The sequence below is a fragment of the Mauremys mutica genome, chromosome 3, assembly GCF_020497125.1.
Source record: "Mauremys mutica isolate MM-2020 ecotype Southern chromosome 3, ASM2049712v1, whole genome shotgun sequence".
Lineage (NCBI taxonomy): Eukaryota > Metazoa > Chordata > Testudines > Geoemydidae > Mauremys > Mauremys mutica.
This window is the reverse complement of record NC_059074.1, coordinates 14,978,125-15,003,583: the sequence shown is the minus strand read 5'-3', so window position 1 is coordinate 15,003,583 and position 25,459 is coordinate 14,978,125.

Sequence of the window (25,459 nt, the reverse complement as noted above, 5' to 3'; positions counted from 1 at the left end):
TTTAAAAAGTGGTAGTTATGGCATCTCCTAGGTTTTGTCCAGGAGATTCTTTCCTGCAATATAATGCATGACATTAGGAGGCAGGCTACTAGAGAGGTGTTTATTGGGCTCATAGCCCCTGTTATTATTGACATTGTTTGATTCAACTGTACGTCAGCTAGCCTTGTGTGGTCAGAGTTTAACCACAGAGCAGCACAGCATTCCTCAACTGAGTAGCAGGAAGCTAGCAGCAAGCTGCATATTGTTTGCACATGCGCACCCCAAGTTAAGCCCACAAGCTTATTCAGGAGGCCATTTCTGCTCTTAGTCTTCCGAGCTACCTTGGCACTGTCTTTGATACATTGGTCTTAAATCTCCACTTCTTCCAATAGGGCCTGTATTTCATGATCTGACAGCAGCATATGATATTGTCTGGCATACTGGCCTGCTGGTTAAGATGGCAAAGATGTTACCTTGACGGGTTGTTATAGCTACAGAAATGATGTTTTAAAACAGACAATTCCAAGCAACAGTAGGCAATAAACTGAGCACATGAAGGATCCAGAAGAACGGACACCATCTGTGGTCCACATTTTCACATTCCAACTTTTTTCAACATATTCATGAATTATCTACCTCCAACAGTCTCAAGGCCATTCAAGTCTGCAGATGGCATCTGCCTAGTTTCAAGAGCTAGAGACTTCAGAAAGAATGAGGACAACCAGAACCAAAGCATGACAGCCTTCAGTGTCACTTTCACAGGCCAGGCCAAGGTGCGGAGTGCAATGAAACAAGGAGACAATATTGGTCAGCACGATAGGCAGCAGCAGCAGCAGCAGTCTAACTCTTCTCAAGTTTTTTGACACTTCATGGCAAAGAAGAATTTTAAGGAGGGATTTGAAGTTAACATCTATACTCACATTGTAAGTTCTACTGTGTCAATCTGTGTTTAAATCAATCCAGACAACTTGTGTCTGGGAGATCCTTCACTGAACAGTAAAAATGCCCCAGAATCTGTGTAAAATGGCAACAGCCCCATTTTCCATGTTGTCACTGACAGAACTTTTGGAGAGGGCAACAATACGCTGAGTACTGAGAGTGGAGTAAAGAAATGAATGCTGTTGTTACAAAAACTCTCAATAAAAATATGTATGTGTGCATATAGAGCTAGGTACAGAACCATCTACTCACATATAAGGATGTGTAGCATAGTTCATAAATTTGTATTGTGAAGAGCAGAGTTCAACGAATAAAGGATTTTTTGAGGCACTGGCAATTTTGAAAAGTTGGGGCGGGGAAGGGGTTGTTTTGATTCAGAACAAAAATGAAAAATTTCAAAATTTTCAGCATATAATAATAACAATCATCATCATCATCATTTCAGGTTGACCAAAATGTCTTGTTTGATCCCCCAAACGGTGTTTTATTTTGATTTTGAGCATTTTTAATGTTTTTGGATTTAAAAAAAAATAAAATTAAAGGAAATGTTTAGATGATAAGTTGTTTTGAACCAAAAAATCAAAGTATTTCATTTTCATAGAATCATAGAATATTAGGGTTGGAAGGGACCTCAGGAGGTCATCTAGTCCAACCCCCTGCTCAAAGCAGGACCAATCACCAACTAAATCATCCCAGCCAGGGCTTTGTCAAGCCGGGCCTTAAAAACCTCTAAGGATGGAGATTCCACCACCTCCCCTGTAACCCATTCAGTGCTTCACCACCCTTCTAGTGAAATAGTGTTTCCTAATATCCAACCTAGACCTCCCCCACTGCAAATTGAGACCATTGCTTCTTGTTCTGGAAATATCAAAATGAAATGTTTTCATGTTCTTTTGGAAATTTTAAAATAAACAAATTCAGCTAAACTGACATGAATTCATGAAACATTTTGGTGTCAATACATCTCCACTTTAACTGAAAAAAAGGTTTGGTAGAAAAATGTCACCCTGCTCTATATAAGATCTGATGTAAAGAGCAGGTAAAGAAAACATTATTATTATTATTATTATTATTATTATTATTGTCGGAGAAAAACTCAGTCTTAGCTGTGAGCGGTGTCCTTGACTGGGGCCAGCGCCTTGTCCTTAGACTGAGCATGTTAGCTATTCTTTTTTTATTCTCCCTTCTTGGCTTTTTTTTTTTTTAACCACGATGCATCTTTACCTGGTCCGGACCAATACCATGAGGCGGTATGACAACCCCTCTTGAGGCGGTAAAAACCCCTCAGCACCGGTGCATTCTAATGCATTTACCTATGCATTACCTTATGCATTACCTTGTTGGCCAACTCAGCAGTTCCCAATACTGCTATAAACTAACCTTATTGGGGCCTTTCCCCAATACCACTTGCATCTGATCTTGCTGCACAGTCAATAAGTTCAGATGGCGTGAGCCCAACAGAGACAGAAGTCCTCACGGACAGTCCTCCTCCGATACCCCAACAGAGATTTCAAAAGGTCTCATACCTCTCAGGTGGCGCCATGGGGTTCGAAGGGGAATGATCCGTAGTAGCCGTCTGTGGGTCCGTGGGCGTTGCCATCCCGGACGAGCCCCCAAATTGTCGGAGAAAAACTCAGTTCTCGCTTTTTGTTTGGGTGCAGCAAAATCAAATACTTTATTATTTCTCCAGTAATTACAATGGAGGGAGAGAGTGCCATAGGACACAGGGTCGCCCCAGTCCTGGACAGGTCTCTCAACTGGTAAACAATTACAGCAAGCCTTTATACCTTTGTTACAGACAATTTCTAGCAATTATACAGACAGTAAAAAGCAACAAATACATTTTGTTTATACATAAGCCTTTCTGCTATCTTATTTGTCTCACTCCTAAAAGACGCCAGCCTGCATATTTGCAAGGTCGTAATAACTTTTTACACAGTTCTTTCTTGCTTCTAGAAGTCTCACGTCATTAGGGTTACAGCTAGGCTAACTCTTGCTAACTGACTGACATGCATTAAAATCCCCTTCAAATCCTTATTAATTCTTTCCCTGCTTCCACATTATTATTGCATTGCACTGTAACAAGTATTATTGGTCCTTGTTAAGTGGTTACATTCTGCAGCAGTAGCCCCACCTAGTGGTTAGAGTCCATGACAGTAGGAGCATGGATGGGTAGGGGATCCCAGGCCCACCTACTCCACCGAGTTCTGAGCCACCAGGTTCCGAACCACGCTCTTGAGTACCATACAGTCAGCATTTGCTACCTGCGATCAAGCTCTAATACCCTCCTCTAGGTCCCTTCCTACTGCTCTATGCCTCTATGCCTCCTTGAGGTATGTTGAAGCTTGTAGGTGTCCCTGGCAACCCAGCCCATGGGCCTCTGTGTGTGAGAGGGTCTTGGTTTTGCTCTGTAGTCCTCAGCTTTCCATTGCTTACCCGACTTTAAGGACCATTTGCGTAGCAGGTGTTTGGGTTAACAATTCATATGGTATGTGCTAGAATTTTAGTGTGGAAATGGAGCAGAAGGGATGGAAATTTTAACAGCTTGTAAAGTTTCAAAAGTGAAATGTGGGAAAAAAACATTTTGTGTATGAAGAATGGATGAAACATACAATGTCACATCCTGAAGAATTTATAAGGCTAGGCACTGCATTGAAATTAGAAGAAAGCCCGATAGAGACATTATTTTAGAGCTAATTGAGCATGGAAAACTTCCATGGAACATGTGAACCTGTGGGACCACATCTTCATCAGCATGAAATTCAGGCAGAATTAATGGAGTGCAGATCACAGCACTATCAAATGCAGGGGGCAATCCAAAGCCTAGGATTCTTCTCTTTTATTTCAAATGAAATAAATTTGAATCAGGACCATACACCAGCAGAAGAAGTGCTAAACAAACGAACCAGTGATGTTTTTGTCACGAGGGCAGGATTCAACCCATAGAGGAGACTTGTTGTGAAATTACACAGTAGTTGCATTTTGCATTCATGCAGCTGGCAACAAAAAAACAAAGGAAGTATTTGCCAGAGGATGTTGTGAAGGCCAAGACTATAACAGGGTTCAAAAAAGAACTAGGTAAATTCATGGAGGATAGGTCCATCAATGGCTTTTAGCCAGGATGGGCAGGAATGGTGTCCCTAGCCTCTGTTTGCCAGAAGCTGGGAATGAGCAACAGGGAATGGATCACTTGATGATTACCTGTTCTTTTCATTCCCTCTGGGGCACCTGGCATTGGCCACTGTTGGAAGACAGGATATTGGGCTACATCAGTGGTTCTCAAACTGGGGTTGCCGCTTGGGTAGGGAAAGCCCCTGGCGGGCCGGGACAGTTTGTTTACCTGCCGCATCCACAGGTCCAGCTGATCCCGGCTCCCACTGGCTGCGGTTCACGGCTGCAGGCCAATGGGGGCTGCTGGAAGCGGCGGCCAGTAAGTCCCTCGGCCCACACCACTTCGCATGTGGTTGGTTGCAAGTCAATGCCATTCTGATATGCTAACACTATACACTGGGACGTATCGGGGAGGTATTTCCAGAAGAGATAGGGAAGAGTCATATATGACTGGTAAATCCTCATCTGGAATATTTTGTACAGTTCTAGTCAAGCATGTTCAAGAAAGATGAATTCAAACTGCGAAAGGTGCAGGGAAGGTCTACTACAATAATCGTGGGAATGGAGGGCCTACCTTATAAAAGGAGTCTACAAGAGCCTGGCTTATTTAGCCTAACAAAATGAAGACTGATTGTTTTCTATAAATACATCAGGGGAATGTGGGGATAAGCACCAAGGAGAGAAAAGAACTATTTAAGATAAAGGACAAAGTTGGCACAAGAACAAATGGGTATAAACTGGCTATGAATAAATTTAGGGTGGAAATTAGAAGAAGGTTTCTAACCATCAGAGGAGTGAGGTTCTGGAATAGAATCCCAGTAGGAATAGTGGGGAGGAGGGGAAATATCCTCACTAGTTTTGTAAATTTAAGAATGGGATTATATGCAAGGATTCCTTACTATAACAGAGATCTGGATTCTGACCCAGGAGGTCCCTTCCAATGCTATGTTTCATTGTACCCCCAGCTTGCTCAGGTGTAGAAAACTGCATGAGATGCAAAATAGTGCAGAATGAGGCCTGGTAAGTTTGGCAGTGGTCTTGGACTATCTTAACCAATTGATGGGTCAAAAGAAGTCAAACATGCAACTGAAAAGATGCACTGAATATTTCAAAGAGCAGATTGGCAGTCACCAATGACACAGAGCCTTTACCACCCAGCAGTATCATTGGCCAGGACCCAGTTGCAAGCTGTAAAGCAAGCCGCCCTTCTTGGGAACGTTAAGGAACAATCGGTGTGGAAGACAAAGACAAGGAGAAGAGGGAAGAATTCATGTAGAAAAGTCATACGAGCAAAATAGATCAACAAAAAAGTTATCTGTAAATGCACTCTGCTGACCTTTACCTAAAGTATTTTTGGCACTTTATTATTGATAGGAATGGGCCTGATCTTGTAGCCTTTACTTACAGGAGTTAGTCCCTTTAAGATACATTATCTTGTATTTATGCAGCCAGTGCTGTACAACTTTAACACACAGCAAAACTCTACATAAGGGGTAGTCAGTAGGCGGAGCGCGGCCCAAATCCTGACCACCAGATGCTTTTGAATGGACCCTGAAATCTTTTTATTTACTTATTATTGTTGTTATTTTGTTATTATTATTATTATTATTATTATTTTCTCTGGAGTCTGGACCTTGACTATCCCTTGACCAAGAAATGTGGACTTTGACAAAAAAAGAATTGACTACCTCTTCTAATACATTCACCCACCACTGAAATGCAGCCACCTCCTCCGTGAGACACTAAACTCGTCTGTAAAACTTTACAAAGCAAGGAGTTTCTGAACGCTTGCAACTGCATTGATGGCTGTGGGACTTGTGAATGCTCATCATCTCTCAGGATCAGCGTCAAAGTATATCTTACTAAATGCAATGGGATTTTTAAGCTCCTTAGGGTAGGACCATCTTAACATATAGTGCCCAGCTCAGTGGGGCCCTGATCCCTCATTAGGGCTTCCAGGTGCTCTAATAGTAATATTATCATTTATTATTATCTGTGGTATTTTCAAAGGAATCTAAGAGAGTTAGGCACTGAAATTCCATAGTATTTCAATGGGATTTAGCCATCCCAGCTAACAATAGTCTGCCATCAACTCAATAATAATAAGTAGATCTTACATACATTTTCCATTAGAATCATAGAATCTCAGGGTTGGAAGGGACCTCAGGAGGTCATCTAGTACAACCCCCTGCTCAAAGCAGGACCAAACCCAACTAAATCATCCCAGCCAGGGCTTTGTCAAGCCTGACCTTAAAAACCTCTAAGGAAGGAGATTCCACCACCTCCCTAGGTAACCCATTCCAGTTCTTCACCACCCTACTATCGAAAAAGTTTTTCCTAATGTCCAACCTAAACCTCCCGCTCTGCAACTTGAGACCATTACTCCTTGTTCTGTCATCTTCTACCACTGAGAACAATCTAGATCCATCCTCTTTGGAACCCCCTTTCAGGTAGTTGAAAGCAGCTATCAAATCCCCCCTCATTATTCTCTTCTGCAGGCTAAACAATCTCAGTTCCCTCAGCCTCTTCTCATAAGTCATGTGCTCCAGCCCCCTAATCATTTTTGTTGCCCTCCGCTGGACTCTCTCCAATTTATCCACATCCTTCTTGTAGTGTGGGGCCCAAAACTGGACACAGTACTCCAAATGAGGCCTCACCAGTGCTGAGTAGAGGGGAATGATCACGTCCCTCGATCTGCTGGAAATGCCCCTACTTATACAACCCAAAATGCCATTAGCCTTCTTGGCAACAAGGGCACACTTTTGACTCATATTTAGCTTTTCGTCCACCGTAACCCCTAGGTCATTTTCTGCAGAACTGCTGCCCAGCCATTCGGTCCCTAGTCTGTAGCAGTGCATGGGATTCTTCCGTCCTAAGTGCAGGACTCTGCACTTGTCCTTGTTGAACCTCATCATATTTCTTTTGGCCCAATCCTCTAATTTGTCTAGGTCCCTCTGTATCCTATCCCTACCCTCCAGCGTATCAACCACTCCTCCCAGTTTAGTGTCATCTGCAAACTTGCTAAGGGTGCAGTCCACACCATCCTCCAGATCGTTAATGAAGATATTGAACAAAACCGGCCCCAGCACCAACCCTTGGGGCACTCCACTTGATACCGGCTGCCAACTAGACATGGAACCATGTAGATCTCAACGTGCTGTACAAAAGACATCAGCAGCATCGGTCACAATCTATGGGTACATCTACACTGTGATAAAGAGCGGGAACACTGACAGAGCCTGGGTCAATTGACTCCGGCTAACTGGGGTTGGGCTGCAGGGCTAAAAATAGCAGTGTGGATGTTCAGGCTTGGCTAGAGATCAGGCTCTGACACCTGGTGAGGAGGGAGGTTCTCAGAACCCAGACTCCAGCCCAAGCCTGAAGGTGTACTCTGCTATTTTTAGCCCCACAGCCACTGCCCCAGCCCCAGCCCCGCAAGCCTGAGTCAATGCAAACGAGTTCTGTGACTCTGAGTGGCAGGTTTTTCTTTGCAGAGAAGATGTTCCCTATATGTACCTACATGGGGAACAGAAATATGATAATAGAGGGTTCTTCAGTCTAGCAAACAAAAGTTTACAAAGATCCAGTGGCTGAAAGTTGAAGCTGGGCAAATTCAGACAAGAAATAAAGTGCACATTTTTAATAGTGAAGGCACTGGCAATTAGTCACTGGAACAACTTACCATGGGTTGTGGTGGATGCTCTAGTTCAAACAGAAATTCATCCAGGGAAGTCCTATGATCTGCATCATACAGGAGGTCGGACTAGACGATCACAATGGTATTTTCTGCCCTTGTAATCTAAGAATCACCCCATTTTACATATGGGGAAACTGAGGCACAAAGAGAGGTGATGTGATTTGCCCAAGGTCACCAATCAGGTCAGTGGCAGAGCCAGGAATAAAACACAGGTTGCCAGTCCTTTGTCATGTGCCATGTAGGTCAGTTATTTATGGAGCCTTTAAAAGATAGGATGTGTGGTTTAAACATTTTCCTTTCCCTTTTAGATGAGGAGACAGTGTTTGAATCTGGCTCAGGAGCCAGTTTAAGCTTTTAAATGCTTCATCCTGATTTTCTGGAGAGAGATTATAGTAGCTTGTATGATCCCCATCCTAGTGTCTTGGCTGGATACATACTTGGGGCAGCTAGCCCCTCCCGCCGCTCGCACCACCATGGCTACACTCAATTTTTAGCATAGCTCGATCAGAGCTAGCATGGGTATGTCTTGTTGACCTGGGAAATTCTTCCCCTCCCACCTTCCCTCCCAATTGAAGTGTAGACATATCCCTGCTGTAGACATGGTAAGATGCTAAAAGCCAAGATTTTGCAATAGTCTCAAGTAGGGGTAAACTCCACTGATGCAAATTACAGCTTTGCCTGCCTGCACTAGGGACATCATTCTCCTCTCAGTTACGCCAGTGTCAAACCTCTCTAGCTCCACTGACTCCAGTGAAGAGACATCTGATTTACACAGGTGTGAGAGGAGAATCAAACTCTGGTGACTGACACTGATGCAGACACTCTGCTCATTAGCCACACATGGTTGTGTTAGGGCAATTCCCCCATGTAGGTAAAGCCTGAGCGACCATGTGATCTTACATCTCTGACCCTCCTCACCCCATTCCCCACCATTGTTTGTCACGCTTGTTTATTTTGTCCCATCTAAAATCACCCCGACAGCTCTTTGAAGCAGGGACTATGGCCCAGATACTCAAAGATATTTGGGGGCTTAACTCTCATTGATTTCAAAGCAAATTAGGCACCTAAATACCTCTGAGAATCTGGGCCCATGTGCTTGGATAAGTTCTGTAAAGCACCAGCAAACTTGTAGGCTCTGTGTAATTCGTCAATGACCCCTAGTTAATAACAAAAACTAAAAGGCTGCACAGTGACAAGAGGGGATGCCCAAATCCTCGCCAGATTGGCAATACCAGGAAATGAAACTCTTCATTCTGATTTGCTGTTGTGACTTGTCAGTGTTTGTGGTGTTCTCCAGTATAAAGGGCCCAATTTTTAAGAATTGCCTTGAATCAGCCAGTTATAGGGTGACATTTTTGCAAAAACAGCGAACTTCAGGGGCAAGTGCTAGAATAGAGACATATGGCAGCCCAATCTGTGGGCATGAGTGTTGCACAAACTTGCCATCACAACACTTTTGAAAATCTGGCTTTGAATATCTAGGCAGATGGAGCATATCTTGCCCTTTTGAAAAGCATATGGCGAGGACTGGCCCTTTTTCAGTGGTATATCTCTCTCTCTCTCTCTCTGGGCTTTAGATGCATAACGGTATTCAACTGTTAAGAGTTATGAATTCATCTTTCTTTGCTTAACAGATCTTTTTATATTTGGCTTAGTGATTTAAGGGCAAACATCCTATGCTTTTACTAAATGGGGAAATCAAAGAGTTATAGGAATTATAAGTTACTCTTGCGCTAGCCTAGAAGATAATAACAGAATTTGACTTAAGAAAGAAAGAAAGAAAATTACTTTTTTGCTGTTTTAGGACAGTGGAATCTTGGAGTAAATAGCATGTACTTAACAATATGGAGATTCTTACTCTCATGCATAGGGTTGAATTGATCAATACAGTTTGTGCCCCACACCCTCAGTTGTCTGATCGTACACTCTGCGTTGATTTCAATGGCCTATATTGATCTATTCCAGCTCAGGATCTGGCCCTTGGACTCTTTTCTCCCATTGCAGGCTGGCTGGTATCTTGGGTGCGCTTTCTCTCCAGAGCATGAGCAGGGGTCATTTCTTAGTGTTTTGTGGACGCAGCCCAGGGAATTCATTCCTACAGTGGCAGAAAGAGAGTATCAGTGAACTTTGGTCCTTTTTGTCTGAGGTTAAGGGCTCAAATGTGCCAGGCACTGAGCTGTGCCGGGACTTTCCCTTCTTGCCCTATGGCTCTTTACAGGGACGAGACATATCATAGTGAAGAGCACAGACACAGATCCCTGTTCGCAGCCCAGCAGATGCTTGCCACATAAAAATGGGTGGGGAGAGACAGTCTGAGGGTGGGGCCATGCCACAGCTGGTTGGCTGGCTGCAGAAGTGACTATTCTATAAGGGTGGCAGATGTCCTGCCAGTATGTGTTCTCTCCAGAGCGCCCAGAAAGAAATCTATCTTGGTTAGCTGGCATGCCTGCTGGGGGCTCTCTCCGCAGTGCTGTTGCATCACACGCTCCAGCCCAGGCTGTGGCTTCAGAGCCACACTCTGGACCTGAATGTCACAACTGCTCCCAAAATTAAATTCTGCCCCTTAGATGCTAAGGTCTGCGGGATAGGGACCATCATTTCCTATAGGTTTGTACAGTACTTAGCACAGTGGGACACTGACCTGCTGGAGTCCTGCTGCTAGAGTGACCAGATGTCCCGATTTTATAGGGACGGTCCCAATTTTGGGGTCTTTTTCTTATATAGGCTCCTATTACCCCCAGCCCCATCCTGATTTTTCATACGTGCTGTCTGGTCGCCCTACCTGCTGCTATTGCAACTATTATGTCTAACTGGTGTTGGTCAGCTCTAGTGAACACGTTTACCCACCTTGGCTTCAGTGTCGAAATTATTTATCTTCAGATCCCTTCAGACTCCAGAGATGGGAGGGTGTCTCCGATTCCTCCCTCAGACCCACACTGGCCCTAACAGATCTCCAACAGGCCGGGCCACGCAGAGGTCCTTGGGGGCCTGGGGCAAAATCGGAAACTGAGGGCCTTGCCACCCTTCCCAAAAAATTACTACTCAAGGGAGGTCCTGGGAGCAGGGAGAGCAAACCCTCTCCTCATTCACCCCGCAGCGGTGGCTCCTGTCCCACGGGGCTAGCCCAGCTCCCCGTTCCAAGATTTGTGACCTGGCATGCGGGGTCGCAGCACCGCTCGGGTTTGTACCAAGTTGCAATGCCACTTGGTTTGGGGGCCTTCTCAGATGAGGGGCCCTGGGCAAACTCCTTTTATGTGCCCCACCCAACCCGGGCCACCCTGCCAATGGGGTGTGATCGGGCCAAAGGAGTGTTTTTATCCCACCTTATCAATAATACAGATTCTACTCTTTCAAGTACCGAAGTACTGAGGCCATGTCTTGTGCAAAAATTCCCTGCACTCTTAGGTGGCTGAACTGCTGTTCAACCTACCTCACAGCCACAGAGATGCTAAACAGACGATTATAGGTCGGTCCATGTCAAGGTCTCAGAGAAATCACTAACAATCAGGAATATCACGCTGACTATAATATATGGAGATATACCTATCTTCTAGAACTGGAAGGAACCCTGAAGGGTCATTGAGTCCAGCCCCCTGCCTTCACTAGCAGGACCAAGTACTGATTTTGCCCCAGATCCCTAAGTGGCCCCCTCAAGGATTGAACTCACAACCCTACAGAAACTCTGAGACCCCATGCAAGGGAGTTGGTGAGTGGAGGTGTAATTCCATGCCCGTATTTGTCTTGTTAATATACAAGAGACTCTGTCCAGGTTCTTCTTCACACTCAGATTTTTTTTTTCCAAAGACACATCTCTCTGCGCGAAGACACCCAGACACAAAGATGAAAATGATTGTACATCACCGCACTGAAATATTTGCACCTCCTTGAGAAGCCAAATGGGGACAGTGATCTGTGAATTACTGAACCACTGTTGAACGCCATCTGTAAGAGAGCTCTGTACAGTGACAAATGCTATCAGCTGTACGACAGTTTCCTGCTGCATTTGGGAGCCTGTGGCATGCATGCCAGCGAATTGTTCCCTGGTGTGCTTTATACTGTATGTATCACAGACGTTAGAGATGGAAAAGACCTATTAGATCATCCAGTCCATCTTCCTGAATGTGCCGAGATTGCATGGAATTATAGACTTGTTCCTTGTTGTGCACATAAACATGCTTTTATTTTGCATATGAGATGCATATAAATGGCCTTATTGCTGTGATTCTCACTGATACTTCTGCAGAGACTAGTTATGTTGTTACTAGGTGTTTTCCACAGGTGAACTACAACTGCCTAGCTCTATTATTATTAGTTAACATTTATATTGCAGTGGTGCATAGAGGACTCAGTCAGTTCGGAGCTCCATTGTACTAACTGCATTGCAAACATAGGGAAGCGCACCAGCCTTTGCCCATGTTAAGACTGACTTTGTGTTTAAACCTTGACTCTTCTTTAGCGCTCTAAATACTCACTGTTACTTGGGATGCCTTGAAATTGCGTGTGCCTCATGGGGATGCGGTGGGTAAGGTTAGTGATAGTAAGTCTTTGCCCCCAGAATCTTGTGGTCTAAATTTCTAGCTCTAATATCAGACCCCAGCTTGATGCAGTATTGTTCCATCATATCTGACTGGGTGTGGATATGATCAGACCAGGTTTCTACTCGATTAGATGAGCTGCCCTGACACTAGTCCTGTGTCCAGTTTGGGGTTTTTTTAATCACACAGAATCTATGAGACAAATTCTCCTTTCATTTACATCTATGATGCTCCACTGACATCAATGTTTAAGATAGGAGGATAATCTGCCTAAATTCTGGCCAGGGGCAGGGAGCAAGTCCAAGGCCTGGTCTACCCTAGAAACTTTTGCCACAGTTTTATACCAGCAAAAGCCCTAGTGTAGCTGCAATTATACTGGCCTAAAAACCCTCTCGCTTGCCAAACTGGTATAAGCTATTGCAGCAAATGCACTTTCGTGCTAGTAGACACTGAGCATGCACTAGGAGGATTTGTTGTAGAGCTAAACCTTTTCCAGGATAGACCTGGCCTAAGGATCAAGGTGTGCATTTCCTCAGCCAAAACTCAGTGCTTTGTATTGACAACATATGTTGTGAGGTTGGTCTTGTGCTTAGAGTGCTAGTTTGATGCTCAGAAAATCTTTCTTCAAATCTCAGCTGCCATAGCTTCCTGGGTGACTTTGGACAAGTCACTTCAGCCTGGATGCACAAAAGGCATTAGGTGCCTAGTGCCAATTTTGGCTCCACTGTGATACACAAAACTCCTGACTAACCTCTGTAGGCACCTGAAATTCCTCAGAACCTAAGTTTTCAGAGTAAAAGTTCCCAGGGCACCTATGTTCCTGCCTCTGGGCATGCTGCATTTTGCCTCCATCTAGGCACCTGGATGCCTATCTCACACATAAGCCTGAGAGCAATTCACAAACCAGGGGAAGATGGGAATTTGGTCATCTAAGTCACATGCGGGGTCTGATCCAGTAGGTGTGCTTAGAGGCTGACTACCAGATCAGATCCCATTCAGTATCCACCAGAGGAGGAGGTGGTAGTGCCCACCTCAGAACATTTAGCCCAGTGGTTAGGCTCATGGACTCAAAGACTTTAAGGTCAGAATGGACCATCATGATCATCTAGTCTGACCTCCTGCATATTGCAGGCCACAGAACCTCGCTCACCCACGGCTGTAAGAGACCCCTAAACTCTGGCTGAGTTATAATTTAAAGACTTCAAGAGCACTTGCTTGGGATGTAGGCGACTGAGGCTCAATTTCTACCCTCCAATCAGAGGGGGAGAAAGGATTTGGACAGGGGTCTCCCACTTCTCAGGAGATGTGCGCAATCATTGGATATTCTAATATGGGGCTCCTTCAATCTTCCCTGTTGAAGCTGTTCCAGGATGGATAAATAAAGAGTGATTAGAGCAGGGGGACTGGACCCAGCATCTCCCACCTGCCAAAGGGGTGCCTTAGCCACAGAGTCATTCTCTCGCACATGCTCTCTCTCTAGCCCAGTAACTGTTCACTGTTGAAAAATACTTAAATAGTCATGCAGGAATAGAAAGCAGGAATGCATCTGCAATCCAGTGATCAGGACAGGGGGGCAAGTTGCCTGGGTGTATTCTGGATACGGTCTTTAGCCACTGGGCTAAAAGTTATAAGGTGGCACCACAATCATCACCTCCTCCTCGCAAAATAGCATCGGTGCCTAATTCCTCTTCCTCCGCTTTCCTACAAAACAGTATAGAGGGTCCTGGCTGTGACAGGGGCCTGCCTACAGACTGGACTTAAGTGCCCCTCTGTATGAGTGCCAGGGGCTTACAGCCCTCTCATCGGCCTCTCCCATTGGCTAGCTTAGGTGGCTCTCTGCCTAGTATGCTGGCTTCGTGGATTGCATCCAAAGACACCTATCTCTCCCCACTAATTGTATAGGAGCTTAGGCGCCTAACACGAGCTGTGTGAATTGCAGTGATTTTCCAAGTGCCTAACTCCTTTTGTGCATCCAGACCTTCATCTCTGTGCCTTCGGTCCCCATCTGTAAAATAATAATTCTTGCTTTCTCCCATCCTGATACTGTCTGATCTATTGTAAATTCTTCAGAGCAGGGACACTCTCTAATTGCATGTACAACACCTAGCACAACTTGGCATTCACCTAGGTTGGGACCTTTCAGCACTGCTGTAATATGAACAATAATAATGTAACTTCCATGAACAAATGCTGGACTGCTGAAAATCAGCATAGATTTCGTTCTATATTAAAATTTTCCAGGCCCCAAATTTTTGCTTTGTGGACAAAATCAGTGTCAAGGAAGACCTTGGCTATTTTCTCTCTCTCTCCTGCAGTGATTTAATTTGTCCTTATTTGATCATTTTGCAACTGCAAGAGGAAATATCGCTTACCATGCTACTGTGCCCAATATGATCTGCCATACAGTGATAATTCTTCACAAAATATAAATATATTTTAAAATAACCAGAGAAACTCTGGAAGTAAAGTCTGAGCCATCACCTTAGCCATGCCAGTTAAGAAGCCTCATGCATTAAACATAATGAACGGGAGTAGTAACCGCTCCAGTTCAGTATGTGACTTGTGAGCTATCACAGGGCTTCTGACTCAGTATTACTAAGAAATGTTCACTGACTGTCACTGCAAAGGTATGCGAGTGAGACTCTCTACGGACCAATTAATGGGAATGGAAGAGAATTGCGGTGGATTGGTTGCCAGTGGGGGGAAAGCGAGTGGAGAGTGGTGAAGAATAATGTATGTTTGCAATTTACTTATTAGACCTACCGAGGAAAAAAAAAGTGCAACACATGCCAAATGCGATAACAAAAGATCTTAGGAGCATGTGTAAATACCATGTTAATTATTGAAACTGACTGTGAATAGAAAGTATTTTTTAAAAGGGACACCACTGCTAATCAACTCAATGGCCCTCATAAATCTGTTCTGTAGCACTCTGCCACAGTGAAGCTCATTGCTCTGGTGTTTTAAACATAGCTGAAATAATGGCATCTTAACTCTAGCATATTCACGTTGAGGTTTGTTGTTGGTTTCGGGGTTTTTTGTTGGTGGTGGGGAGCTTCTTTGTTTTGTTTTCTTTTTTGCACTTATGTAGCCATATCTTTCACCCGAGGATCTCAAATCATATTACAAACACCAATTAATTAAAACTCACAACACCCCATTTGAAGTAGAACTCTGCTCATGAAATTCACCTGGCAGTAGATTGCATTGTTTGAGTTTGATGAGAAAGTAATGTTATGCCAAACAAGCCATTGCATACGTTTGCCTGTTTTTATGTATTTTTATTTTTTGTTTTCTTTTAAGTGATCGGGTGGCTGATGTGCTTCTCAAAGCCACCCAACTGGCTTAGCATATGTCTTTGATAGGCCTGGTCTACACTAGGACTTTAATTCGAATTTAGCAGCGTTAATTCGAACTAACCGCTCAACCGTCCACACCAGGAAGCCATTTAATTCGAACTAGAGGGCTCTTTAGTTCGAATTCGGTACTCCACCCCGACAGGTGGAGTAACGCTAAATTCGACATGGCTAGCTCGAATTAGGCTAGGTGTGGATGCAAATCGAACTTAGTAGCTCCGGGAGCTATCCCACAGTGCACCACTCTGTTGACGCTCTGGACAGCAGTCGGAGCTTGGATTCTCTGACCAGCCACACAGGAAATGACCCGGGAAAATTTGAATTCATTTTCCTGTCTGGGCACTTTGAATCTGACGTCCTGGCTGGACATCGGGGCGAGCTCCGCAGCACCTGCAACGATGCAGAGCTCTCCAGCAGAGGAGTCCGGCCAATCCAAGAATAGAAAGAGGTCCCCAGCATGGACTGACCGGGAAGTCATGGATCTGATCGGTGTGTGGGGCGAGGAGTCTGTGCTGTCAGAGCTGCGCTCCAGCAAGCGGAATGCAAAGACCTTCGAGAAGGTCTCCAAAGCAATGATAGAGAAAGGATACAGCCGGGATGCAACGCAGTGCCGCGTGAAAATCAAGGACCTGAGACAAGGCTACCAAAAAGTCAGAGCGGCAAACGGACGCTCCGGAGCCCTTCCCCAGACATGCCGCTTCTACGAGGCACTGCATGCCATTCTAGGTGGGTCTGCCACCACTGCCCCACCAGTGACCGTGGACTCAGTGGATGGCATAGTGAACCTGGACAGTTCCTCCTCGATGTTCGCCGAAGGGGAAGATGAGGAAGGGTCTGTGGAGGACGGCACAGGCGACAGCGAACACAATACCGCTTTCCCTGACAGCCAGGATCTCTTCATCACCCTCACAGAGATCCCCTACCAACCCTCCCCGGCCGTTAACCCGGACTCTGAATCAGGGGAAGGATCAGGCGGTAAGTGCTATAAACATGTAAACATTTATTTTTTATAAAACAGGTATAAAAAATAGAAATACTATATATAAAATTTTCAATGAAAAACTATATGAAAAGTAGGTCCACACATATAGGGATTGAACAATAATCCTCCAGGGACAATTCAAGAAAGGTCTCATTTAGGTCCTCGAAAAGCCTCCGCAGGAGGTTCCTGGGGAGAGGTGCCTTGTTGGTGTCTGTTACAGCCGCCACCCTGCTGCATTCCTTTCTGTTTTCCTCTCTGTGTGGCCGCCCCCCCCGGCCATGGGGCTAGCAAGAGTCATAGCCTGGCCCTGCTCAGTGGAATGGCCTTTGCAGACTAACCGGAGCCATTGCTCTGCTCAGGTGGGGGTGGGCCTCTGCCTCCTTTGTTCAGACCTGGGCTCGGTGTAGGGGGCACTGCCCAAGAATGCAAGACCTTATATGGCCACATAGCTGAGCATGTAAGTCATGCCTGTGATTTAGGACTTGCCCAGACATGTCTGTGCTCACCTGAAGTCTTCTCTCCTCCCCTGTAAGAAGGGGAACCAATCAAAGTTACTGGCGGGAAACTGCCTAAGTTTGCCTATATAACCAGACATCTTCTAAGCAGACCTCGGAGAAGGTCCTGCATTGCCACCTGGTCTGATCAGCTAGGGGTCTTTGAGAGGGCCCTCCCCCCGCTCTCGTTTGTTTTTGAGCGTACCCCCGTTTTTAAACTCCCCTCCCACGAACAACGAATTTTGCCTGGAGATCTCCTGATTATTGTGAACGAATTGAGTCCTCTCTGCGTCCTCTGATGCTGAAACTACTGTACCTGCTTCTGCCTCTGCTGTTGTCCTGGGGATTGGTAAGAACTCTCTCTTGCAGACCCTTCCTGTTTTAACTGCTGGCTTTTTCTTTCCCCAACGGACAGACCCAAGTTAACTCCTTGGTCTGCATCTGTAATCTGTTTCTGGTTTTGCAGCTCCTTTGCTGCTAGAAATAAGCCTGTGCCTCCCTGAATTCTATCCTGGGCAGCTTACCTGCTTTGTTCCACTGCTGCAGCCACACCCTTGAACAACCACCCCTAGTATAAGTATTAGGTTAAGTTAAGTTTAGCATTATACTCTGTAAGTTAGGTTTAAAGAATTGTTGCATTGTGTTTTGTTACTTGCTAATTTGTGTAGTCTTGGTTAAGTTAGATCATAGATAAGATTTTGCTGTGTTTTGTATAATTGTGGTTAAGTCTGTCTTTCCACTGCAACTCTCCCTCCCCCACCAGCTTCTTTGTGTCTATCTGACTCCTTACAGTCTGTCTGTTCTCTGTGTCTCTCTAAGTTTAAATCTCCCTCTGCTCCACCACATGCTCCTCTTCCTCCATCCCAATCTAGCATAAAACCCCATTGGTTACTTTTCCCTCTCTGATGCACCTCACATTCTATATTTACACCACTGTGACACATTTTTACCTAAAATTGTTTGTTATTTAACACATTTTTATCCATAACTGTTAGTTGGTTATATGCTGCTGTGACTCACCTTTCTACATAGAAATTGTTAGCTACCTGTTACATTTATACCTCAGTGTTAATTGTTTACCAACTGTATTGTACCCCACTATTGAAACCCCCTATACTGTTCACCAAAAGAAACCCCTCCCCAATTGTCTACCTTAACAAACCCCACACCCCTCACTATTGAATTTTCCCTGTTTTTGTATTTTCTTAATAAAGTTTATTTTGCACCCCACCTGTGTGGTAATTGTCCCCCAAGATCCCCTACCTGCTGGCAGGGACAGTTGGGTGCTCCGTGGAAGCACACTCTTCCGCGCCAGGACATCCTTATGTAGATGGGAATCATCGCCTCCACAAGCATGGCCGCATATGGTCCTGGTCTCTGCAGGGCTTCCCTTAGCATCCGCTCTTTGTGACTCCGAGGGACCCGCCTCAGGGTGATCTCGTTCATGAAATGCTGCATCTAATTAGGGCAGTTAGTGTATTGTTACTGTTGTGAATGGTTGACTTTTACTTTGCATAACAATGACCCTCGCTTAACAGCCACGTGTTGTAGGCCACATAGGAAAAGCATACATTGATCTTTCCCGTGCACTGGCGGGAGTGGCTGGAAAAGGGTCAGAGTATATGATTTCCAGATTGCCTTTAGCGGGAGGGCACAGCTATCCATTAACTGATAAGCAGAATGTACTGTAAGGCTTACCAGGACTGTCTGCTAGACGGATTCAGCTGTCTATCCCCACTTGTCCGCTCTCCTGTGCAATGCCGCAGCCAATGAGAGCGTATTCCGAAATCTCGAACTTGTCCTGAGATCTCATGAGACTTGTTGCCCTGTATGGTCTTGTTCAGAGAAACTGACTAGACTGTGTTCACTGTTCGCAAACATGTATCTGTTCAAGGAAATCAGTTACTTTTCCCATCACACAGCTTCGGCTCTTTCCCGGACTGCCCCGGCATCCCCCTCGCAGAGGCTGGCGCAGATTAGGCGGCGAAAGAAAAAGACTAGGGACGAGATGTTCGCGGAACTGATGGCCTGCTCCAGAGCCGAGGCGGCAGAGCAGAGACAGTGGAGGGAGACCCTATGTCAACAGCATCGCACACACATCAAATGGGAGGACAGGTGGCGGCAGGAAGACCAGCAGGCGACTCAAACGCTGCTTGGGCTAATGAGGGAGCAAACGGACACGCTCCGGCGCCTTGTTGATGTTCTGCAGGACCGCAGGCAGGAGGACAGAGCCCCCCTGCAGTGTATCTGCAACCGCCCTCCCCCACCAAGAAGTCCTGCCCCCCCCCACCCAAAAGTACAAGACGGAGGGGCGGTAGGGGCCGTGAGAACTGTCACTGCACCACTGCATAGTGCTAATGTACCACACACCTCTCACGCTATAAATTTGTAGAAGTGCTTCCCTTACAGGCTCACCCAGTCCCAAATCCAAGTTTCATCCCCCCACTGTGTATTAGATTATTAAAAGCTGTTTGTTGTTATTCACTGTTTCGGTCACGTCTTTCGTGTCAGAGGATTTTTTTGTGTATGGGGGCGGGAGGGGATTTATAATTGCACGGTATAGCCTACATTACCAGGGTACAGACTTGGGGCCATGATCAACTGCAGGGCACACACACACTGCAGTCAGTAGGCACCAGGGTCACTCTGTGTGGTGTATGCTGCCCCGGGTCATTCTGTGATGTGTATGCTTGTCCAGGGTCCTAGCGCCTGCCACCCCCTTAATGTTAAGGCACGCTGCCTTTACCATACACTTCCACCATAGCAACAAGCCTCTCCGCTGCCTTGAGCCCCAACAAGAGCCCTCATCCACGGACAGATACTCACCCTTCCCCCACACCCCTCACCCCTTCCTACGCCCAAACCCACAGCCCACTGCCGTCATCCAAACCCCTATCCAAAGAAGGCACCACTCGCCCCTTCCTGCAAACCCACCCCTTCCTGCAATCCCTCCCCTTCATGCACAACCACTTGCAACCATCCTCCACCCCAGAGACCTATGTAGGAGCAGGAGGATGTCATTCCTCTATGGAACAAGCGGTCTGTACATCAGTGCACACCGTGCCCAGCACAGTATGCGTCCATGTTTCAACACCTGAACAGAAATGCAAAGTAAAACAAACATTTATTAATAATGAGTGTAACAATTAATTTGCTTTAAAACGTGCTTTGGAAGTGGGGGAAACTTGGAGAACGGGGTATGTAACCGCAGATCGAAATCGACACATACAGACACAGGCCCAGGGTCAGTTTCTCTTGAAAGCAAGTGGAGAGTCATAGGTTACCCTGCTCTCTGAGGAAACTTGCTTTCAAAGCCTCCCGGATACACAGCGCTTCCCGCTGGGATATTCTCTCGGCACGGGTGTCTGGCTGAGCGTAAACTGCAGCCAGGCGATTTGCCTCAACCTCCCATCTGGACAAAAAGGTCTCGCCCTTGCTCTCACAGAGATTGTGTAGCACACAGCAAGCAGCAATAACTACGGGGATATTCTTTTCGCTGATGTCCGAGCGAGTCAGTAAGCTCCGCCATCTCCCCTTGAGATGTCCAAAAGCACACTCCACCACCATTCTGCACTTGCTCAGCCGGTAGTTGAAGAGTTCCTTCTCTCTGTCCAAGGCGCCTGTATAGGGCTTCATGAGCCAGGGCATTAGCGGGTAGGCTGGGTCCCCGAGGATCACTGTAGGCATCTGCACATCCCCAACCGTTATTTTGTGGTCCGGGAAGAAAGTACCTGCCTGGAGGCGTTTAAACAGACCAGAGTTCCTGAACACACGCGCGTCATGAACCTTGCCCGCCCACCCAACGAAGATGTTGGTAAAACGTCCCCTATGGTCTACCAGTGCTTGCAGCACCATTGAAAAATAGCCCTTTCGGTTAATGTACTCGCTGGCCTGGTGGGCTGGTGCCAGGATAGGGATGTGAGTCCCATCTATAGCCCCACCGCAGTTTGGGAATCCCATCGCAGCGAAGCCATCTATGATGTCCTGGACGTTTCTGAGAGTCACTACCTTTGAGAGAAGTTGCTCAACGATTGCGTGGGCTACTTCAATCACAGTAACCCCCACGGTAGATTTGCCCACGCCAAAGTGGTTCGCTACTGACCGGTAGCTGTCTGGCGTTGCAAGTTTCCAGAGGGCTATGGCCACTCGCTTCTGCACAGTCAGGGCTGCTCGCATCCGGGTGTCCTGGCGCTTCAGGGCAGGGGACAGCAAGTCACAGAGTTCAAGGAAAGTGCCCTTACGCATCCTGAAGTTTCGCAGCCACTGTGATTCATCCCAGACCTGCAGCACTATGCGGTCCCACCAGTCCGTGCTTGTTTCCCGGGCCCAGAATCGCCGTTCCACACCATGAACTTGACCCATTGCCACCATGATCTCCACTGCGCGGCGTACCCTGCTTTGTGAGAGGTCTGCGCCACTCTGTGAATTCCTGTCCTCACCGCGCTGCCGGAGCCTCCTCGCCCGATTTCTCAGCAGCTGACTGTGGAAGAGGTGGACGATAAGGTGCGAGGAGTTGACAACGGCCATAAGTGCAGCGATGATCGCAGCGGGCTCCATGCTCGCAGTGCTGTGGCGTACGCGCTGTAACTGACAAGAGAAGGGCGTGAACAGATTTCCCACCGGAGCTTTCAGGGAGGGAGGGCGTGATTGACGGTTCAATGACAACAGTTACCCAAAACCACCCTCGACACATTTTTCCCCCAGGAGGCATTGGGAGCTCTACCCAGCATTCCAATGGGCAGCGGGGACTGCGGGAACTGTGGGATAGCTTCCCAGAGTGCACCGCTTCCAAAGTCGACGCCAGCCCCGTTACTGTGGACTCAGAAATTCGAATTAGTGTATTTACTGTGGATACACAAATTCGACTTCATAAGGTCGAATCCACAAATTCGACTTAAGTAGATTCGAAATAGTCTTGTAGTGTAGACAAGGCCATAGATGTTCTTGCAGTAGCTAGGACATCGCTTTTTTGCTCAAACCCCTCTATTTTCATGAAGGAAAAAGATATACTCAGGCCAACCTAATTTTGATGGAGGGAGGCTGGGTTGTTGTTATTAAAAGCACATTGCATCCAAGCGTCTTGCATCACTTTCATCACAACATTAGGCAAAATTCTGATCTTAGAAACACTATCACAGCCCCACTTTGGCTTCATAAATGGTTAGGTCCTGCTTCATTATGTATTTAAGCATGTGCTTAACTTTAGAGGTCAGTGGGACTGAAACAGGTACTTCATTTTAGATTAATAGATCAATAGATTTTAAGGTCAAACGGGAGTATTGTGATCAACTAGACTAACCAAATCAATGGGACATAAGTAGAACTAGTTGGTGTTTTTTCTTTGAAAAATGCTGGTTTGTCAAAAATGAAACTTTGCCTGGAAAGGGGGTTGGTTTTGATGAATTTCTTGACTGAAAATAATTTGAAAAAGCATTTTTAAAATGTTAACATATCCTACTCTGACACTTTGGACAGGAAAAAATATGTTTTTCTGGTTCTAAATGTTTTTTTTATTTTGAAATTCAGGCTAATTATAGTACAAAACATTTTTTTTCATTTACAAAATGGTCAAAATTAAAACAAAACATTTTGAAATTATCAAAACAAAACATTTCAGTTGATCTGAACTACTACTACGACTACTACTATTGTTTTTGTTGTTATCATTATGTATTAATTAAGTATTGTTGTTGTTATTTATGTATTAGTTTGCAAAATTTTCAAATTTCAACTTTTCATCCCATTTTGGGATGGGAATATTTTTTGAAATCTCAAAATTCTTCATAGAATGGGAAAACCATTTCCCATCCTCCTGTAGACATAAAAAACCTTTGGTGGTCAATAGGACTTAAGATTTAAATGTATAAGTTCTTTGCTGAATCATGGCCTTAATCTTGCATAGGGTAAGTAAGTATTATGCTTATTTTAGCACTAGAATTTTTCCGACCATTGCTAATACTGGTGCAGCCCTGACGCTGGTAGCATTCATAGGAGAGCAAATGTAGACAAGGTGCCAGAGGCCACCATTTTGTTTTTTACCTCTGGTTTGCTGTGGACAAATTTAGCTGGCATGGTGCTTAAAAGGCCAGAGAATCCTTGGAGTCCTGTTTGCACTAGGCACCATTTCTCCACAAGCGGAGTTGCACCAGATTTAGCAATGGAGAAAAAAAATATTCTGCATAAAAAACCTAGAGCGAAACAAAGCCTGAGAAGTTAAAGCCAAAATTTTCAAATTTTGCCTAAATGTAGACATCTAAATCAATGTCCTGCTTTGCAGAGGTGCTGAGCTCCTGTTATAGTCAATAGCATTGAAAAGGGCAGGGACCCAACACCTTTAATTATGCATCAAATTTTCAGCACCCTATTGACTCAAGCCCCATGACACACCAAGAAGAAGATCATGTGTTAGCCACAAAGCTTGTGAAACACAGGTGGAAACAAATAAAATAGTTCAGTCTTCAATGGGGAGAGAGGATATATGGAATAACCCGATGTTCTGAAGGTAGGTGGGATGGGGCGGCTTCCCCTCACTGGCAAAAAAGGGGTTAAAAGCAGCCCAAGGGAGGCTGCACCGGTGGCAGCCAATTAGAGAAGGGCTGAAGGAAGCAGCCAATCAAGGCCAAGCAGGCCCATATGAAAAGGGAGCTGCAGGAAGGGGAAGGCAGTTCTCTGCTGGGAGCCCAGGGAGGAAGGACTGTTTCTCTGGAGAGCAGAGAGAACTGCCAGCAACTGGGTAGAGCAATGCTGCAAGCAGGAACCGGGGTAGCAGGAGACAGCTCCTAGCTGGCTGCTGGAATTTGCAGCCTGAGACAAGGGCAAAGAGGATGCTGGGTCCATGAGGAAGTGGCCAGACAACTCACTGCAGTAGCCACTATGGGAAGTGGCTGAATAGCAGACTCCAGGTTCCCCGGAAGGGGCGAGCACAGTGTGTGGCATGGACGGAGGGCTGTGTCGCTGAAGAGGACACCATGGTCCTTGGAGATACATGGGTCCTATAGCAGGAGTGATGGCAGCGAGGCACCACCAAAAGAGGACTCACTACCATGCACAGCTAATTCCCATGACAACCAGCAGGAAGTGCCAGAGTGTGAGTACACCCGGTCACAGTAGGAAAGGCTGCTGGAAAACTTGAGCAAAAGCTGAATAATTCCAAGAACATTTTCTAGTGTTGAGATTCATTGGAGAGGAAACAGCCTCTCAGCAGAAATGATGAAAACCCCATGACTTGAGTAATTTAAAGAGGAAGGAAAATGAACCCTCATTTATATAATTCTTTGGTTCCCTCTGGTTCACATGAATGGAGGACAATAATGTCACTTATAGAAATTGCTCCAGATCCTCAACTGATAGAAATCAGTAGAGCTCCACCAGCCGAGGATCTGGCCCATAAGAGTTTAAGTTTACAGTACAGGTCTTTGGCAATGTAAATTCCACTAGTGTGAATGGGGAAGTTTTGTAACTAAACCTTTTTGCACTGAATTGGGATGGATTCATCTAATAAATGTCACTTCTATACTTCAAAGTCCAAAAGAAGGATTTGGCCATCATTGTAATGGGTGGCACAACATTCTGTATCATAGGTGAAGTGAACTTGGGACAAAAGATCAATCTCTCGCTCCCCCGCTGGCAATGATTAAAAGCAAGATGTTCAGCTTGTCCAGTGTGTAGGTGCGCATGCATGGATGTAACTCATTTTGCATCACTCTGGACTGACACCCCCCTCCACCTCCATTCACATGCACAGCACAGGAGTTGTTGGAAGGCTGTTCGACTCAAGGGAGGAGAGGCAAAGGGGGAAAACAGAGGGATCCTTGGAGCTTCAAAAAGGCTCTCAGATGTCCTGTATAGAAAATTAAACTCAAAAGTAGACCATTAATTGGCTGTAGTGATATTTTCAAATGTCTATATTCCTGTAAATATGGCACCTTGGTAGATGTAAGCCCTCTGGCCAGAAGTTCCAGTATGGGGGAAAAGCGCTCTACTCCCTCTACTGGTGAAAAGAGAAAATTGCTGCCATCAAGAGCTTCATTTGCATAGGCTACCTAGCCTAGTGACCCTTGGGGAGTCACCATAATGATGCATGGACTTGGACTTTGGAGTTAGTGGGCTCCCAGATTGAGGGGGGAAAAATTCTTACCTTGTGAGAAAGTACTTATTTCCAAGCAGCCAGGACCCTGCTTGAGCATCCTAAGTACTATTGACTCCCTTCCCATGAGGTCTCCACTGCAAGAAACAATACAGACCAAAAACACAGCATTCAGAGATAGCACAGAGGACAGCAGCAGAGCTGAGTGGACTCTGGTGAGGCACTACTTAACCAGCATTTTAATAAAACTGAATGATTAACCAGGGATAGGTGTTGGTGC